Below are 21119 nucleotides of genomic sequence, written 5' to 3' on the forward strand. Positions count from 1 at the left end.
CTTCCATTCCATTAATAGACAATGAAAAGTGATCGGAAATGTTCGCCGGAATACACGCACGAAGAGCTGGCAATCATGCCTCTTTTGCAGCACTTTGTTAAAACGTCTCCCCATCATGCAAATGTAATAATTGATGCACGTTTATCCATTCATTGTTAGGGGCGAAGACATAAGGCGAGTGGTGTGCGGCACACTTCAAAGCGCTAAACAGAGTTGTAATTAAAGCCGACATGCGATGCATTACTATGCCCATAAATCTTCTCTTGATTTCCTCTCGCTCAAAATAACCTGGCACGCTTTCCCTCACCAGCATTGGCGGGCAAAGTGCCTCCGGCTAGCTGTGAAATGTGCAACCATGGGCATAAACTTGTGCTGTTGTGTGAAGAAGAGGGGTATTTACACACGCGAAGTTGGAGTTTCATCCTCTCTCTGGAGAGCTTGAGGGATGGAGTGTTCGTATAGGAAACAATACTACACATTTGTCTTGTGTCCCTTTGTCGCCATCTAGCAGCATTCCCTGGTCACGAATAGTGTGTCTCGTCTCCCCATATTCCCTATGGTTCCCTGGCTGCCTCTTTGGATCTCGACCTCTTGCCTGGACACTGCCATAACTGCGATGTGGCTTTTTTTTTTATTGGGGGCCACGTAGCAGTTATGGCTGCCCTCTGGGGGCCACTTGGAACAATGAATAATACATACTTTGTAAATTGCTTCATTACACAATTATTTATTGTTATATAATATTACGTACACTGTAAGGTTACACCACGATACTAATGAATCTTATTCAGTAGTATACCGCCTCTAAAAAGTACCGGTCTCCCACCCCTCCACTCCCCTCCCGTCGTCGTCACATCATGACATTGCTAGTTTACGAGCGGATGAGCATGTTCGGCAGCGCACAATCCCGGAGTACTTACAAGCAGACACAATGTGTAGACAGAAAAGGGAGAATGGACGCAATTTGGCTTAAAAACTAAAGATAATGTCACGGCGCAAGCGCATGCCGCTGCCATTGCCGCTGCGCATTCCTCAGTGCGCTCCACGGAGCGCGCTTCGGGAAATGCCTACGGGCGCCGATTCCTGCTGCAGACGGCAGCTGCAATCAATCAACAATCGACAATTGTTGATTGTTGAACAATCAACAATTTTTTTTTTTAAATTCATATTATGTTTATAAACTCAGTAAATACATCCCTGGACACATGATGACTATCAATATGACCAATGTATGATCCTGTAACTACTTGGATCAGATTGATACCCAAATTTTTGGTACCATACAAAACTATTGTAAAGTATTAAACAACAGAAGAATAAGTGATTATTACAGTAGAAGTGTAAACAGACAATGTTAAAAGAGACAGTAAGCAGAAATTAACATTAAATAAACAATTATATATTTAATAATCCATTTTTACAGTTTGTCCCTCATAATGGTGACAAAATAGAATGATAAATAACACAATATGGTACTGCACACGTCAGCAGGCTAGTTAGGAGCCTTTGTTTGTTAACTTACTAATAAAAGACAAGTTCTCTTGTATGTTCACTATTTTATGTAAGGATAAACTTGCAATAATCAATCAATCAATCAATCAATCAATCAATCAATGTTTACTTATAAAGCCCAAAATCACGAGTGTCTCAAAAGGGCTGCAAAAGCCACAAAGACATCCTCGGTTGAGATCCCACATCAGGCCAAGAAAAAAACTCAAAAGGGTGACAATGAGGGGGACGGGACCGCAAATCTAAATCTAAATGACTAATTCTCGAATCTTTGGCGATAAATAAAGTAAGTTTCTTACAAGTATCATCCCTGCAGGACGAGGATTAGCTAAGTTAGCTCACCGGCTTCACAATGTAAACAAATGCTATTGGTGGATCTACACCTGACATCCACTGTAATAATACCAAGTACAGTAGGGTATCTATCAATACTACTATGATTACTTCGATATTTTTTAGCATTACAACATCTTCTTTCGTTTGTATACTTTGATGTTGCAGAAAAAAGACCATATGTTTTTTTCACCGATTTCCGAACTCTAAAAGGGTGAGTTTGGTGGTTTAAACGCCTTTCAATTGTACGCAGTCGGAGTAATGACCTTTCACCTGTGACGTCACGTCGTGAAGCGACCCGTCATTTTCTCAAACACCTTACACACACCAAGTCAAATCAGCTCTGTTATTTTCCGTTTTTTCGACTGTTTTCCGTACCTTGGAGACATTATGCCTCGTCGGTATGTTGTCGGAGGGTGTAACAACACGAACAGAGACGGATTGAAGTTGCATCAGTGGTCAAAAGATGCGAAAGTCCCTCGTTTGTTCCACACACTGTACCAACGACAGCTATGCTACGACAGAGATGGCACAGAGATGGCAAGAATGTGTGGATATCCTGAGACACTCAAAGCAGATGCATTTCCAACGATAAAGTCAACAAAATCACAAAGTTGAGTTTTGTTGATGTTATTGACTTATGTGGAGCGTGCTAATCAGACATAATTGGTCACGGCATGACTGCAAGCTAATCGATGCTAACATGCTTTTTAGGCTAGCTGTATGTACATATTGTAACATTATGCCTCATTTGTAGCTATATTTGCATCCAGCCTTTCCCCCCACCCACATTTAATGCCAAACAAACACATACCAATCGTTGGTTAGAAGGCGATCGCCGAATTCATCCGCGCTTCCTCCCGTGCCGCTGTCTGTCGTGATATGGCTCAAAAGCTTCTGTTTGTTCTTTAATTTAGTTTTCTGTACTTGCCTCCACACTCCAACCTTCCGTTTCAATACATGCGTAATCTGTTGAATAGCTTACGGCACTGAAATCTGAGTCTGAATCCAAGCTACTATGCTATACCTTTCTGTGCTATCCGCCATGTTTGTTTCTGGTGGCTTCACGCAGTGACGTCACAGGACAATAGACGGGTGAAAATAGCGATGGTGTAAATCAGACACTTTGAAGCCGTTTTTCGGGATATTGCGTGATAAGTAAAATTTTGAGAAAAACTCCCAAAAATAAAATAAGCCACTGGGAACTGATTTTTTTTGTTTTAACCCTTCAGAAATTGTAATAATGTTCCCCTTTAAAAAAATTATATTACGTTTATAAACTTAGGAAATATGTCCCTGGACACATGAAGACTTTGAATATGACCAATGTAAGATTCTGTAACTACTTGGTATCAGATTGATACCCACATTTGTGTTATCTAAGTATCAAACAACAGAAGAATTACTGATTATTACATTTTAACAGAAATGTAGATAGAACATGTTAAATGAGAAAGTATGCAGATATTAACAGTAAATGAACAAGTAGATTAATAATTAATTTTCTACCACTTGTCCTTAATATTTTTGACTAAATAATAGAATGCTATATTACTGCATATGTCAGCAGCTAAATTAGGAGCCTTTGTTTGCTTACTTACTACTAAAAGAACATGTTTCTAGTATGGTCACTATTTTATGTAAGGGCAATTTTTAATGTACCGTAAGATTTTTTGTTACAATAAAGCCAATCATGCAATTTTTTGTGGTTTTCTTTATTTAGAAGAGTACAGAAAAGCATTAAAATAATTTTGGCACTTGTACTGGTACCAAAATATTGGTATCGGGACAACACTACTTACACATTAAACAGAAGTGGACAGCACAGGTCAGTGTTAATGTTGAATAAAAAAGTGTTTTAAAAAATTTACAATTATTGAGACATTTGGACTCACACAAAAGTACCAAAAATCAGTACTTTTGAGTATCAATTCCCAGCTACCTGGAATTGGCACCCTATGGATTCAAATGGAAAAAAGTACCCATCCCTACCCGTGGGGTCATTAGGCCTATTTTAGGTAGGGGTGAAGCCTCCCCAAAAATGCCATAAGCCCCCTGATTCCTAAATAATTTGGAGTTTTTTTGTTTTAAACTTTTTATAAACAAGTGTCAACAAATAAAGGGGCCAGAATATGAATTTTAATACATATTTACACAACCATGGAGTAGTTACCCTTCACTTTACATGTGTGTGTTGTTGTCACAACCAGGCTTGGACATGGATTGTTTCTTCGATGCAGATGAGGATCAGCACGAGCGAGGCGTGGACGTGAGTACATGGTTGTTTATTTAAAACTATAATAAAAAATAAACAAACTAAGGGCGCTCGCAAGGAGGTAAAGACACTTGGCTATGAACAAACAAAAGACTAGCATAAATGCCGCAAACTACAAACATGAAACAAAAACACTTGCTCGATTGGCATGAATAATAATAAACTATAAACGAAATTAGCACATGGCATAAATACAAAAAACTTACACGGCATGGAACTATGGACGAGGGCATGAAGGAGGTGCAGCATGGGTAGCGTGTGTGCGAGTGCGAAGATCCCAGAAAGCAGACAAGAAAAAGAGTGACTTAAGTAGCTGTGATGATTAGTGAAAACAGGTGAGGCTGAGAACAGGGACGTGACATGACAGGTGAAAAGTAATGAGTTGGCATGGAGACGAAAATAAACCAGGAAATGCCAAGACAGAACTTAAATGTCCAAAAAACTAAACATAACCTGACCAAAACCAAAACATAAACTTACAGGCGTGACAGTTGTATTTTAAACAGACTAAATGTTAATAACAAAATAGTCTTTGTTAAAGGCCTACTGAAACCCACTACTACCGACCACGCAGTCTGATAGTTTATATATCAATGATGAAATATTAACATTGCAACACATGCCAATACGGCCGGTTTAGTTTACTAAATTGCAATTTTAAATTTCCCGCGATGTGTCCTGTTGAAAACGTCGCGGAATGATGACGCTTATGTTGACACGTGCTTGTGAGTTATTGGTTGTAGCGGACATTTTTTCCCAGCACCACACACAGCTAAAAGCCGTCCGATTTAATCGCATAATTACACAGTATTCTAGACATCTGTGTTGCTGAATCTTTTGCAATTTGTTCAATTAATAATGGGTACTACAAAGAAAAATGCATTTGGTGGAAAGCGGTGGATTGCAGCCGGCTGTAGCAACACAAACACAGTTGGTGTTTCTTTGTTTGTTGTGAAGCTTTAATATGGAACAGAGCGGTCAAGCGAACATGTTTCTCTACCACATGTCAACTGTCAGGTTTCGGTGGGAAAATTGTGGTAATAACTTGGTAATACCGTAAACATGAGCGGAGCTTGCGTCGTTCTTCCTGCAGCTTTCAAAGAGGCAGCTACGACTTTATTGGCTCCTCCATGGCTTCACTCAGAGACACTGGCGGTCACCACACCCCTCCGACTTTCAGGTATGACTTTATAATCTCACTAAAACACTAGTAACACAATAATCAGATAAGAGATTTTCCAGGATTATCCTAGTAAATGTGTCTAATAACATCCAAATAGTTCCCACTGCCCTGTCTTTTTTTTTTCTTCCAGTCCTTCACTCTCACTATCCTCAAACACAAATTTTTCAGTCTCGCTCCAATTAATGGTGAAATTGTCGCTTTCTCGGTCAGAATCGCTCACGCTGCTGGTGTTTATGATTGTAATCAATGTGCGGATGTGAGGAGCCCTCACACCGGTGACGTCACGCGCACATCGGCTTCTACTTCCGATACAGGCAAGGCTTTTTTATTAGCGACCAAAAGTTGCGAACTTTATCGTGGATGTTCTCTACTAAATCCTTTCAGCAAAAATATGGCAATATCGCGAAATGATCAAGTATGACACATAGAATGGACCTGCTATCCCCGTTTAAATAAGAAAATGTCATTTCAGTAGGCCTTTAAATTGAATTTTGTATGCGTTTCATTTACTGACATACTCCTGCAAGCCATCAGGAGGACAGGGAGTTTTGCCGGTGGGCCGATCAATGATGGGCCGATCGATGGACAGCCGTTTATTTATCTGTTTATTTTTTACTCTGCCTTGGCTTGGTAGATGATAACTCTATCGGCCTGAGCCGGGGGACATGCCTCTGCAGAAACACGAGACACACTTGAAAACCAAAAATAGCTTAAGGTCCGAGTTAAATAGTATATAAAAGTCGAGGCTTTGTGTGGGCCAGTTTGGGCCAAAAAGTCTAAGGCCAAATTTATGGTCCTGGGTGAACCTTCCCTGTCATTAAAACCTGGCGATATCTTTCAGGACTGCTAAACTATATGAGGCAGACCACAGGTGTCACACTCAGGGCCCGGGGGCCAGATCATTTTATATGGCCCTTAAAGGCCTGGAAAAAATAAGCATCAAGAAGGTACCATGTTATGATACTCCCATATACTGAAGTAATGTCCGATCATTACCTTATAAAATTCGAAGTTCTTACTCATTGTCAACTAGGGTGACCAGGTGTCCGGATTTAGGCCGGACAGTCCGGATTTTTAATGCCCTGTCCGGCGTCCGGCGCAGCATCAAGCCGGACACGTATTTGTCCTCCTTTTTGAGGCACTAGGATTGAAGAGAGGAGTTTTTTCATCTTTGCTGGGCTGCAGCGCAATAGCCAATCATAGACCGTAAAAAATGCCCCCAACGCTGTAACATATCAAAGGATTGGCTAAGAGCGGTGTTGTATACAAATCTGCTTATCATTGGTTAAAAAAGTAAACCAGGGTCCATGACATTGACATAAAGTTAGCATCATGCCAAAACGCAAGACCTCGTTTAATTCTGAATGGATGAAAGAGCACGAATTTATAACGAAAAGCAGTCGAGACTCATTCCATGGCTTCTGCACACTTTGTCGATGTGATGTCGACGTAAGTAGTCAGGGGAAAGCTGCAATTGAACGGCATGAGGGTACGAATAAACATAAAAGTAATAAACGTGCGGCAGGTACCTCTTTAATGAGGACATTTTTTTGTGAAGTTTCGTCGCCCCTGGATGACAAGATAACCGGTGCGGAGCTGTGCAAGGTGTACCATGCTGTAAAGCATCACCAATCCTACAGAAGTTTAGACTGCGGCATGAAAGTGGACCGGGAGATTATCAGTCACTCGCCCACAGCTGAAGGGATGCCCTGTGGCTGAACAAAAGACAGGTCTGCTGCGCACACACACAGACACTGAAGACAAGTCCCCAAAAGACTGAAGCACTTTAGAAATGCTACGCTTTTTGAGCAGTTGAATGTTTTCTTGTTTGTTTGTTTGTTACAATCTCCTTTGTTGTTTATATAAAAGGTTAATCAGGCTTTTTTAAAAAGGTTTTTTTTTAAATTATATATGTTACCTGTTAATTGTTGTTTACATTTAAGTCCACACATGTTATGCTTTGTGGCACTCTGCACTTGAAAAGATTAATCTCAGTGGTCACTTTTTGAACACCACAATGTATTGAATAAATACAAATACTGTTAACAAACACTTGACTTTAATATTTTTTCCTATTCAGCCACACAAACATCATCTTTAAACCACTCAAAATTGTACTATAAATAAGAGTATACCAGAGTCCTATGTACACCATAGTAATTTATTGATATGCCGCATAATATCCTCCTTTTTGGTGTCATGGAAATGGTCACCCTATTGTCAACAAGCTAAAAATAATAATAACTGCTATAGCAGCCGCAACATTAATGCTGCCACAACATCAACTCTTGCGGACCTACTGCCCTCGGTAATGGCACCATTCCCAAATTATGTGGGCTCTATTGATAACCTCACTAACAACTTTAACGACACCCTGCGCGAAACCATTGATAGTATAGCACCACTAAAGCTAAAAAGGGCACCTAAAAGGCGTACCCCATGGTTTACAGAACAAACTGGAGCTCATAAATTATCATGTAGAAAGCTGGAACGCAAGTGGCGTTTGACTAAACTTGAGGTTTTCCATCAAGCATGGAGTGATAGTTTAATGACTTATAAACAAACGCATGCTTACCCTAGCTAAAGCGAAATATTACTCGAATCTCATCCACCTCAACAAAAACGATCCTAAATATTTGTTTAGTACAGTAGCATCGCTAACCCAAAAAGGGATTCCTCCCAGTAGCTCCACCCACTGGGGCAGATGACTTTATGAATTTCTTTAATAAGAAAATTGAACTCATTAGAAAGGAGTTTAAAGACAACTGGGTTCTATTTACACAGATACGACTGTATATACGGCGGATAATGCCCTCCAAAATAGTTCTCTCTTTTTGATGAAATAACATTAGAGGAATTGTTACAACGTGCAAATGGAATAAAACAAACAACATGTTTACTTGACCCACTTCCTGGGAAACTTATCAAGGAGCTTTTTGTATTATTAGGTCAATCAGTGCTAAATATTATAAACTTATCACTTTCTTCTGGCACTGTTCCCTTAGCATTCAAAAAAGCGGTTATTCATCATCTGCTCAAAAGAGCTAACCTCAATACTGACCTCATGGTAAACTACCGACCGGTGTCTCACCTTCCCTTTATTTCAAAAATCCTCCAAAAAATTGTTGCACTGCAGCTAAATGAAAACTTAGCGTCTAACAATCTCTATGAAACCTTTCAATCCGGTTTCAGGGCAAATCACTCTCCTGAGACAACCCTCGCAAAAATGACTAATGATCTATTGCTAACGATGGATTCTGAAGCGTCATCTATGTTGCCGCTTCTTGATCTTAGCGCTGCTTTCGATACCGTCAATCATAATATTTTATTAGAGCATATCAAAACACGTATTTGTATGTCAGACTTCACTTAGCCCTGTCTTGGTTTAACTCTTATCTTACTGACAGGGTGCAGTGCGTCTCCCAAAACAATGTGACCTCGGACTATGTTAAGGTAACGTGTGGAGTTCCCCAGAGTTCGGTCCTTGGCCCTGCACTCTTTAGCATCTACATGCTGCCGCTAGGTGACATCATACGCAAATACTGTGTTAGCTTTCACTGTTATGCTGATGACACCCAACTCTACATGCCCCTAAAGCTGACCAACACGCCGGATTGTAGTCAGCTGGAGGCGTGTCTTAACGAAATCAAACAATGGATGTCCGCTAACTTTCTGCAACTCAATGGCAAGAAAACAAAAGTGCTGATTATCGGTCCTGCTATACACCGACATCTATTTAATAATACAACTTTAACATTTGACAACCAAATAATTACACAAGGCGACTCTGTAAAGAATTTGGGTATTATCTTTGACCCAACTCTCTCGTTTGAGTCACACATTAAGAGTGTTTCTAAAACGGCCTTCTTTCTCCTCCGTAATATCACTAAAATGTGTTCCATTTTGTCCACTAGCAACGCTGAGATCATTATTCATGCGTTCGCTACCTTAGTAGAAGCATTTAAGTCCCATTTTAAAACTCATTTGTATACTCTAAACTTTATATAGACCCCCTTTTTAGACCAGTTGATCTGCCGTATTTTTGTTTTTTTTCTCCTCTGCCCCCTCTCTTTTGTGGAGGGGGGGGTCACAGGCCATGGTTGAAGTCCTGGCTGTCCAGAGTCAGGACCGGGGGGGGGACCGCTCGCCTGTGCATCGGTTGGTGACATCTCTGCGCTGCTGACCCGTCTCCGCTCGGGATGGTCTCCTGCTGGCCCCATCATGGACTGTACCCTCACTAATATGTTAAATCCACTATGGACTGGACTTTCACAATATAATGTTAGACCCACTCGTTGTCTATTGCATCCGGTCTCCCCTGAACATTTTACTGTAAAATTTCGGCCACTAAGCTGACAGTTTTTCCACTTACTTTAAAATGTTTTAAAAATAAAAAAAAACACGTTTTACCGCAGTAAAATTCCGGTGAGTGAGTTGCCAGTTTTCATGTAAAATATACAGATTCTTTTTACAGTGTGCTTTCAAATAAAAATAAAAAAATACTGTATTTTCCCGACTATAAGGCGCACTTGAAATCCTTTTTTCCCCCCAAAACTCGACAGTGCGCCTTATAACCCGATGGGCCTAATGTACGGAATGTTTCTGGTTTTGCTTACCGACCTCAAAGCAATTTTATTTGGTAGATGGTGTAATGATAAGTGTGACCAGTAGATGGCGGTCACACATAAGAGATACAGTAGGCTGCACTATGATGGCAATATGACTCAAGTAAAAAACACCAACATTTTGTATGTTCCACTGAAAGTATAGAACAGTACACACGGCGCTCAAAAATCTATCAAAATGTATTATTATGGTGTGTGTATTAGGTAAGACATTATCTGGCATTTTAATTCGCAATATTATGCAAAAGAACATTTTCTTACTTTCTGGTAACTGCTGATCTGTATTTGGGATATGCATGAATCCTAAAAAAATTACGCGTTTCCGCCCCTGTAGTCCTTGCTGACATCTTAGTTGATAAGCTTCTTTTTTTCTCTATGTTCTTGTTATGGAACATTCATCCTCAGCTGTTGACATTTCTAATATAAAGAAGTCTAAAGTTCTTACTTATATTTGTCAGTAAAATTGCCATGATAGAGTGAGTTTACATAATTCACCCAAGGAACTTTATTTAATAGAGAGCTCTGGTCGTACGGTTTCTCACAGCACACATTTGTAGCCTTGTTGTTGTTTCCAGATGAGAAGATGCTGCTCCGTTATTGATTTAAGTAAAGTCTGAATGTCATTAAAACACTTAGCTCCATCTTTTGACACTTCTTCCACTTCCATCCTTGCACGCTACACCACCATAGGACACAAAACAGTACATCCTGAAGCGACTGTCAGAAAGTGACTTGAAAATGACCTGTAAAACGTAATCTTTGCAACATTTTGACCAAAGAACCACCATTACATGTTTTGTAGACCACAAGGAAGTGATTTCCATTTAAAAAATATTTTTTTTAAATATTATTTTATTGCGACCTAGTATATGAAAACGATCGAAAATAGACCCTTCATCGGCAGTGGGCCTTATAATACGGTGTGCCCAATGGTCCGGAGAATAGGGTAATATTCAAATGTATAGACAAAGTCATATTATTATTCGCTTTCACAAGTGGCCATCTAAGGACAGCCCTAAGTGCAATGTGGCCCTTGATGAGAACAAGTGTAAAACAACCCCTGAAGTAGACTGTAGAATATTATGGCAATGACAACATTACAGTTTATTTTCTCTCTCATAAGCTAGGACAGTGTTGTGAAGTGAATTATATTTATATAGCACTTTTCTCTAGTGACTTAAAGCTCTTTTACATAGTGAAACCTAATAACCCAGTTACATTTAAACTAATGTGGGTGGCACTAGGATCTAGTGGGTAAATTTTCTTCCCCAAGGATACAACGACAGTGACTCGGATGGCGGAAGCGAGGATCGAACCTGGAACCCTGAATTTGCCGGCACGGCCACTCTACCAACCGAGCTGTACCGCCCCGCTATACCATTAAAATGCTCATAAAGGGCCCCTCTAATGCTGGCAACATTGACACTTATTTCATCTTTCTGGACCTAAAAATTATGTCTGCATGTAAAATTATTCACATAATTAGTGATTTTTGGCTTGTTTTTGAACGCCCACCTTCAGTTCCAAAACGCAACCTCCAGAATTCTGGAGGCAATTTCATATTGTGAAGAATGTGTTTTGGTTGCATCTTAATTTGAAATCACAATATTTTTGTGCAGAATTTGACATTCGAGTTATAAATGCCAGATGCATTGATGCAGGTTGTAGCAATACAACGATAGGGAAGGGGGTCAGCCTGCATGCATTTCCAAATGAATGGAATATGAGGACCTCTCCAGAAGTAAATAAATAAATAAATGGGTTGTACTTTTATAGCGCTTTTCTACCTTCAAGGTACTCAAAGCGCTTTGACCCTACTTCCACATTTACCCATTCACACACACATTCACACACTGATGGAAGGAGCTGCCATGCAAGGCGCTAGCCAGCACCCATCAGGAGCAAGGGAGAAGTGTCTTGCTCAGAACACAACGAACGTGACAAGATTGGTACTAGGTGGGAATTGAAACAGGGACCTTCGGGTTGCGCACGGCCACTCTCCCACTGCGCCACGCCGTAGTGGGAAAAAAAATCGATTTTCGAATGAATCGCGATTCTTACTTAAAAAAATAATTATATATACGTATATACAGACATATAAACACAATTATATATACATTCATACATACAAACCCCGTTTCCATATGAGTTGGGAAATTGTGTTGGATGTAAATATAAACGGAATACAATGATTTGCAAATAATATTAACCCATATTCAGTTGAATATTTGATGTTCAAATTGATAAACATTTTTTGGGGGGGCAAATAATCATTAACTTTAGAATTTGATGCCAGCAACACGTGACAAAGAAGTTGGGAAAGGTGGCAATAAATACTGTTAAAGTTGAGGAATGCTCATCAAACACTTATTTGGAACATCCCACAGGTGTGCAGGCTAATTGGGAACAGGTGGGTGCCATGATTGGGTATAAAAACAGCTTCCCGAAAAATGCTCAGTCTTTCACAAGAAAGGATGGGGCGAGGTACACCACTTTGTCCACAACTGTGTGAGCAAACAGTCAAACAGTTTAAGAACAACATTTCTCAAAGTGCAATTGCAAGAAACTTATGGGATTTCAACATCTACGGTCCATAATATTATCAAAAGGTTCAGAGAATCTGGAGAAATCACTCCACGTAAGGGGCATGGCCGGAAACCAACATTGAATGACCGTGACCTTCGATCCCTCAGACGGCACTGTATCAAAAACCGACATCAATCTCTAAAGGATATCACCACATGGGCTCAGGAACACTTCAGAAAACCACTGTCAGTAAATATAGTTTGTCGCTACATCTGTAAGTGCAAGTTAAAGCTCTATTATGCAAAGCGAAAGCCATTTATCAAAAACATCCAGAAACGCCCCCGGCTTCTCTGGGCCCGAGATCATCTAAGATGGACTGATGCAAAGTGGAAAAGTGTTCTGTGGTCTGACGAGTCCGCATTTGAAATTGTTTTTGGAAATATTCGACATTGTGTCATCCGGACCAAAGGGGAAGCGAACCATCCAGACTGTTATCGACGTAAAGTTCAAAAGCCAGCATCTGTGATGGTATGGGGGTGCATTAGTGCCCAAGGCATGGGTAACTTACACATCTCTGAAGGCAACATTAATGCTGAAAGGTACATACAGGTTTTGGAACAACATATGCTGCTATCTAAGCGCCGTCTTTTTCATGGACACCCCTGCTTATTTCAGCAAGACAATGCCAAGCCACATTCAGCACGTGTGACAACAGCCTGGCTTCGTAAAAAAAGAGTGCGGGTACTTTCCTGGCCCGCCTGCAGTCCAGACCTGTCTCCCATCGTAAATGTGTGGCGCATTATGAAGCGTAAAATACGACAGCGGAGACCCCGGACTCTTGCACCACTGAAACATGAGCTGACTCTTGCACGAGCTGGCAATTTTTTTTATTGCTTGTCGCCAGTTCCCTAAACGTGCCGACCAGCGCCCAGAGGAAATCGTCCACCCTCGCCTCCGATGGATCTCCCACGTCGGGTGTCACTGTGAACTGCTTCCTGCCGCCATCGTACGGGTTGCATGGACCATTGAGGAAAGACATCTTGCTGAGCAGGTTTGTCTCTTGTTTATTTTTCAATAAATATTTAGTTTTTCGATTGGATCGTTTTTCAGTGCTTCGCTCCTGCTCGCTCCTCTCTCGCCTTCAGTCTGCCGCGCCTTCGTTGTTGTGTTCGGCTCGCTCTCGGTGCTTTGCGCTCGTCTGCTCCTACGGCTGGTTCTCCTACTCCTTCCGCCTCGATCGCTCCTCCTCCTCCCCTTTTATACAGCAGGAGGAGATGCACAGATTGAGAACCGGTGTGTGTGTCACGCACCTGGTTCTGATTGCTGCAGCGTCGCTCCAGGCACGCCTCGCCTCTCCGTTCTGCCGCATGCTCCGCCTCCTCGCCGCCAACTTGAGTAGGATCACGGCTTGCCCTACCCCTCCGTCGGCCCGTTGGCTTCGTCTCTTCACAGTAACACAGTGGTGAACATGCCCTTTCCCAACTACTTTGGCACGTGCCATGAAGTTCTAAGTTAATTATTATTTACAAAAAAAAATTTACGTTTATGAGTTTGAACATTAAATATCTTGTCTTTGTAGTGCATTCAATTAAATACGGGTTGAAAATGATTTGCGAATCATTGTATTCCGTTTATATTTACATCTAACACAATTTCCCAACTCATATGGAAACAGGGTTTGCATATACATATATACATACACATACAAGTACATATATACATACATTCATACATACACACATACATATACATACATACACATACTGTACATACATAAACATTTACATATTTATATAAATTTGTCCTGTCTAGCCACTTGCGCAAATCATACTGCTGATGTAGATCACGGGTCGGCAACCTTTACCACTCAAAGAGCCATTTTGACCCGATTCACAAAGTAAAGAAAACAATGGGAGCCACATAACACTTTTTTAATTTATAATGAAATAATACAACAAGACTGTCTTCTAATTTAGTCTGCTGACGTATGTAGTAACATATTGTGTCACTTATCATTCTCTTATTTTGTCAAAATTATTAAGGAGTGGTAGAAAATGTATTATTAATCTACTTGTTAATTAACGGTTAATTATTTTCGGTTTTAACATGTTCTATCTACACTTCTGTTAAAATGTAATAATCACTTATTCTTCTGTTGTTGTGTTGTACTTTACATTAGTTTTGAATGATACCACAAATTTTGGTATTAGTCCGATACCAAGTCGTTACAGGATCAAACATTGGTCATATTCAAAGTCCTCATGTGTCCAGGGACATATTTCCTGAGTTTATAAACATAAAACACATTTAAAAAAAACAAAAGAAGGTTTTGTGATGCCAAAAAATATCGATGTAATCATAGTAGTATCGACTAGATACACTACTATACTTAGTATCATTACAGTGAATGTTAGGTTAGGTGTAAATTTCACCAATAGCATTTGTGGTGGCAGACCGGTACTTTTCAGAGGCGGTATAGTACCGAATATGATTCATAGTATCGCAGTACTATACAAATACCGGTATAACGTACAACCCTAATAGATAAATCAAATATAGCGAGTCTGGCGATGGAAATGGGGCTTTCAAGTAGAGTTAGTAATCCACCCATTACTCAAAAACTAATTGATCTTATGGGACATCACAGCCAGATAATTTTTTCAGGGACAACAAATACATAAAGTTGTGTCCTCTAAGGTGAGATGTCACCCTCCTGCTAAAACTTGCATTCTTAAATCAGTCAATAATTCATGCCACTATAACATTGGCTTTAAGTGAATCTGAGATCCATCATTTTAAATGTTGATTCAGCGTTCCAGACATTCCACTGTCCACACAGCCTGTCAGTCCGCGACCTTCACCCTGTGTGTGTCTGCAAATGTATATAGCGTCCATTCAGCTCTCGGAGAGGGTGCAAAGCGAACAATCAGTCAGCCCAGTGTTGCTTGACTGGGAGAGCCACAAATATTTTATGAGTATACTGCATTAAAGTTGCAGCACTGTGTGCCAACGCTGCTCAAGGAGTGATTTACTGTGATCGATGTTCTTAAAAATAGAGGAAAAAAAAAAAGTAGAAATCAAAACCCAGTAGAGCACCACAGCATGTTTTGGACTGTTTTTTTATTTCTATTCTTTTTTTTTTTTTGCACAAGGCAGTATTTGCCTGCAAGTGTAGGACCCTGTTCCACACGAGAGGATACCATCTTTGGTCACAGCCCATACTTGCCGACCTTGGGACCGTGGAGATCCGCCACCACAGGGTGCATTATTCAACATGCAGATACTCTCCAGAAGCATGAACCCTAACCTTTAACAGTAAGTACTAAACTTAGAGCAGGGATGTCAAACTCATTTTATATCGGGGGCCACATGGAGAACAATCTAATTCCGATAACCTAAAAATTAAGACAACTTCAAATGGTTTTCTATGTTTAAAAATAGAACAAGCAAAATCTGAAAATGCAGAAATCATATTGTTGTTGATTTTTAAACTTAAATGTTGTGGTTAATAATATTCTACCTTTATTTTTCCTTATTTATATTTTCTGTATAAATGATGTGATAATATTCATTAGTTAATTAATCTGTGTTAATTTTCAATCCATCAAGAATAAAAAATAATATAAAAATCAAATTACAAGATGTTGATATGAACAATTCCTTTTTTAAAAATGTTTTATGATTTTTTTTTATACATGGCTGTGATGATATTGTAAATGAAGGATTTCTATTTACTGCTACGTTGGAATTATTATTAATATTGATAATTTCGTTGATATTATTCATTTTTGCTTAACTACTTTTGTATTGTTTTGTGTTATGTTTATGTGTCTTCTTAATTGCTCTGTTGATTGCTATTCCGAATGTTGCTGTGCCGGGCTTGGTTTTGGAATTGGAAATGTATTATTATGGTATTGTTGTAATATTTTGTTGGAGTGATTAATAAAAAACAAACAAAAAAACAAAACAATGAATAAAAACACAAAATCCGTCTTCAAATATGTGTTTTAGCCTTTTTATAAGCCTATTTCACAAGTGGAAATGATAAGTAAATAATATTTTCTCACTAAATGTAATTGATTTTTTTTTCATTTTGACGGAAACAAATATATGTACAGCTTGATATTGCATGCCTTTTCAACTCTAAGAGTATCCAATATTGCAACACACATTACAGTATATTATCACACTTTCCAAACATGTTTTTGTCCAAATAAAAATGAATACGAATACTTAACTTTACAGCAAACTACCCATCAAATTAATAAAAATGACAATACGTTTTACGTTGTTCTTTACAGCATATCACTGAAAATCAGAGGAGTCAAACTCATTTTATATTGGGGGCCACATGGAGAAAATGTACTCCAAGGTAGACCAGACTGGTAAAGTCACGGCACGATAACTTAAACATAAAGACAACTTCAGACTGTTTTCTTTGTTTAAAAATAGAACAGCCCTGCGATGAGGTGGCGACTTGTCCAGGGTGTACGCCGCCTTCCGCCCGATTGTAGCTGAGATAGGCACCAGCGCCCCCCGCAACCCCAAAGGGGATAAAGGGTAGAAAATGAATGGATGGATGGAAAATAGAACAAGCACATTCAGAAATTGTACAAATCATAATGTTGTTGTTTTTTTTACACTTACATGTTGCGGTTAATAGTATTCTATCTTTACTTGTTATTTATGTTTTCACAATAAATTATGTGTGATAATGATGGTGTTAATTTTCAATATATCAAGATAAAAATAATAATAAATGGTAAATGGGTTGTACTTGTATAGCGCTTTTCTACCTTCAAGGTACTCAAAGCGCTTTGACACTACTTCCACATTCACCCATTCACACACACATTCACACACTGATGGAGGGAGCTGCCATGCAAGGCGCTAACCAGCACCCATCAGGAGCAAGGGTGAAGTGTTTTGCGCAGGACACAACGGACGTGACGAGGTTGGTACTAGGTGGGGATTGAACCAGGGACCCTCGGGTTGCGCACGGCCACTCTCCCACTACCCCACGCCGTCCCTAATATCAAAATCAAATTACAGTATGTTATTTATGTACTTTGATCATTTTCCTTGACTGATGTACGTTTATAGCATCATCTACAAAGAATTGCTATTGGGACATTAAGAACAGCTGTTTCTTTCATTCAAAAATTTCAGGTTAATTTTTATACTTAGCAAACTCATCCCGCGGGCCAGATAAAACCTGTTTGTGGGCCTTATCCAGCTTTCGGGACGTACGTTTGACACCACTGATGTAAATAGAAAAAACTACCAATATTTTTGCATTCAAATTCTGTTGATCGAACTGCCAGTTTTTGACTGTAAAATCTATAGTTGTTGTTGTTTTGAACGGTGTATTACTGTAAATAGAAAGACGGTACTTTTGTGTATACGGTAGAAAAACTGGCAGCTAAGCAGTAAAATGTTGTAAATGTAAAGTATTCCACACTTCTCTTTTGTAAAGTAAATTTGTATAGCCGATATGGGCATCGCCTGAGTTGCTGGACAGGACCAAAAATAAAAAATTTAAAAAGTTAATTTTTTCTGTAAAATGTACAGTCGACTTAAAACAATTTATATAATTAATAATGAAATCCAGAGGCAAATTCATACACGATTCACTGTTACAAGCGTCCCTCTGATGGCAGCCATAAGTGCCATGTGGCCCTAAATGAAAACGAGTTTGACATCCCTGGCTTTTTCATTACAGATTACATGATGTCACACCACCACCATATTGAAAGAATGTTCAGAACAATATGGTTTGTTTTCTAAACTTGAAGTCTCCATGCCACTGCTGTGTTCTTTTTTTTAGAATGTAAAATAGTGGTAACACTCTAGTATGGAGAACATATTCACCATTAATTAGTTGCTTATTAAAGTAACAACGACTTAATTTAGAGTTATTTGGACACTCGGGAAACATATACGGGTTGGGGTTAGGGTTATGGTTAATAATAAGCAATAATTCTTATATTATTGAGGGAAGACTCTCAGTTAATGGCTTACTGGTTGTATAATAAGGCCATGCAGAGTAAGGCATTAATAAGTACTTAATAATGACTAATTAAGAGCCAATATGTTACTAATTTGCATGTTAATAAGCAACTAATTAATGGTGAATATGTGTTCCCCGTACTAAAGTGTTGCCAATATAATTCATTCCTGTTGTTACTTTTGGCCTTTTTTTGTAAGCACAGTATTTTTTTTTTTGATGTACTGGGGAGGTTATAGGTCACTTCTCTTACTTTTTTAGTTACCTCTTGGCAGCTGACATTGTAATTTAAATTGTAAGCAAAAAAAAATTTAAAGCACAGTGATCTTGAATACTTGACAATATGGAACAGTAAAGTAGATAATTTAAAAGTACAATGGTACACTTTATTCGGGGTATTGTAGGAATTCATTTAGTTTCAGAATCAACGATTGGAATTCTGGTGTCAGGACACCTCAAATATGTACACTAACACTAAGGAAAATGTTGGTTTAGTCATAACGTCTCTGAAAAAGTAGAGCTACTTTTCAGTCCATAGGGGCGCACTGAGGATGAGCGGGTCTATTTTCATGGCTCCCCGTCATCTTTCTTGTCGCGTTGTAGTGTGCAAAGACGGGAGTGGGAGGAATGTCAAAAGATGGATCTAACTGTTTCAATGACATTCAGATGTTACTTGAATCAATAACGGAGCAGTACCTCCTCATCCGTGGCTCACTAGTGCAATAACAACGCTGGAAATGTGTCCTGTGAAAAAATGTCTGACCGAAACTCTCTAATAACTACAAACCCCGTTTCCATATGAGTTGGGAAATTGTGTGAGATGTAAATATAAACCGAATACAATGATTTGCAAATCATTTTCAACCCATATTCAGTTGAATATGCTACAAAGACAACATATTTGATGTTCAAACTGATAAACATTTTTTTTATTTGGCAAATATTCATTAACTTTAGAATTTGATGCCAGCAACACGTGACAAAGAAGTTGGGAAAAGTGGCAATAAATACTGATAAAGTTGAGGAATACTCATCAAATACTTATTTGGAACATCCCACAGGTGTGCAGGCTAATTGGGAACAGTTGGGTGCCATGATTGGGTATAAAAGCAGCTTCCATGAGATGCTAAGTAATTCACAAAAAACAATGGGGCGAGGGTCACCAATTTGTAAGCAAATTGTCGAACAGTTTTATTTCTCAAACAGTTTCAACATTTCTCAAAGAGCTATTGCAAGAAATTTAGGGATTTTAACATCTACGGTCTGTAAAATCGTCAAAAGGTTCAGAGAATCTGGAGAAATCACTGCACGTAAGCGATGATACTACGGATCTTTGATACCTCAGGCAGTACTGCATAAAAAAAAAAAACGACATCAGTGTGTAAAGGATATCACCACATGGGCTCAGGAACACTTCATAAAACCACTGTCAGTAACTACATTTGGTCTTTACATCTGTAAGTGCAAGTTAAAACTACACTATGCAAAGCGAAAGCCATTTATCAACAACACCAAGGAACACCGCCAGCTTCGCTGGGACCGAGCTCATCTAAGATGGACTGATGCAAAGTGGAAAAGTGTTCTGTGGACTGACGAGTCCACATTTCAAATTATATATGGAAACTGTGGACGTGGTGTCGTCCGGAACAAAGAGGAAAATAACCATCTGGATTGTTATAGGCGCAAAGTTCAAAAGCCAGCATCTGTGATGGTATGGGGGTGCATTAGTGCCCATGGCATGAGTAACTTACACATCTATTAAGGCACCATTAATGCTGAATGGTTCATACAGGGTTTTTTTCACATATGTTGTCATCCAAGCAACGTTATCATGGACGCCCCTGCTTATTTCAGCAAAACAATACAACAGCGTGGCTTCGTAGTAAAAGAGTGTGGGTACTTTCCTGGCCCGCCTGCAGTCCAGACATGTCTCCCATTGAAAATGTGTGGTGCATTATGAAGCGTAAAATACGACAACAAGACCCCGCACTGTTGAACAACTTAAGCTGTACATCAAGCAAGAATGGTAAAGAATTCCACTTTCAAAGCTTCAACAATTAGTTTCCTCAGTTCCCAAATGTTTATTGAGTGTTGTTAAAAGAAAAGGTGATGTAACACAGTGGTGAACATGCCCTTTCCCAACTACTTTGGCACGTGTTGCAGCCATGAAATTCTAAGTTAATTATTATTTGCAAAAAATAATAAAGTTTATGAGTTTGAACATCAAATATCTTATCTTTGAAGTGCTTTCAATTGAATATGGGTTGAAAAGGATTTGCAAATCATTGTATTCCGGTTATATTTACATCTAACACAATTTCCCAACTCATATGGAAACAGGGTTTCTACATTTCTGTGTGTGAAACATGTAAACTCACTACACCGGTAGTTTTTAGCCCTTTCATAGAAAGTCTCCTGACAGATATAAGTTAGAACTTTACGTTACTTTATATTAGAAATGGCAAAAGCAGAGGATGAATGCTTGGTGTCGGACGCGCGCACATTCTCAGGACTTATGCAGATCCCAAATAAACGTCAGCGGGCACCAAAAGGTAAGAAAAGTTGGTTTTGCATAATATTGCGAACCAAAACGCCAGATGAAATGTTTGCTAATAGGTGCCATTTTGCGGTCCTTATACACACACACCATAATACTCGTAT

The 21119-nt window shown here is 39.3% G+C and overlaps 1 long non-coding RNA gene across 1 annotated transcript in view; it reads left to right on the forward strand.

Annotated features, from left to right (window-relative positions):
- The first annotated feature begins 4053 nt into the window (after nt 1-4053).
- Nucleotides 4054-21119, forward strand: part of LOC133555702 (uncharacterized) — a 28949-nt gene continuing 11883 nt past the window's right edge. Inside the window, exons 1-2 of the long non-coding RNA XR_009807380.1 lie at nt 4054-4111; nt 15608-15766. This is a non-coding gene — a long non-coding RNA (uncharacterized LOC133555702). The remainder of the gene's footprint in view (nt 4112-15607; nt 15767-21119) is intronic.

Source organism: Nerophis ophidion, linkage group LG07 (assembly GCF_033978795.1).
Source record: "Nerophis ophidion isolate RoL-2023_Sa linkage group LG07, RoL_Noph_v1.0, whole genome shotgun sequence".
Taxonomy (NCBI): Eukaryota; Metazoa; Chordata; class Actinopteri; order Syngnathiformes; family Syngnathidae; genus Nerophis; species Nerophis ophidion.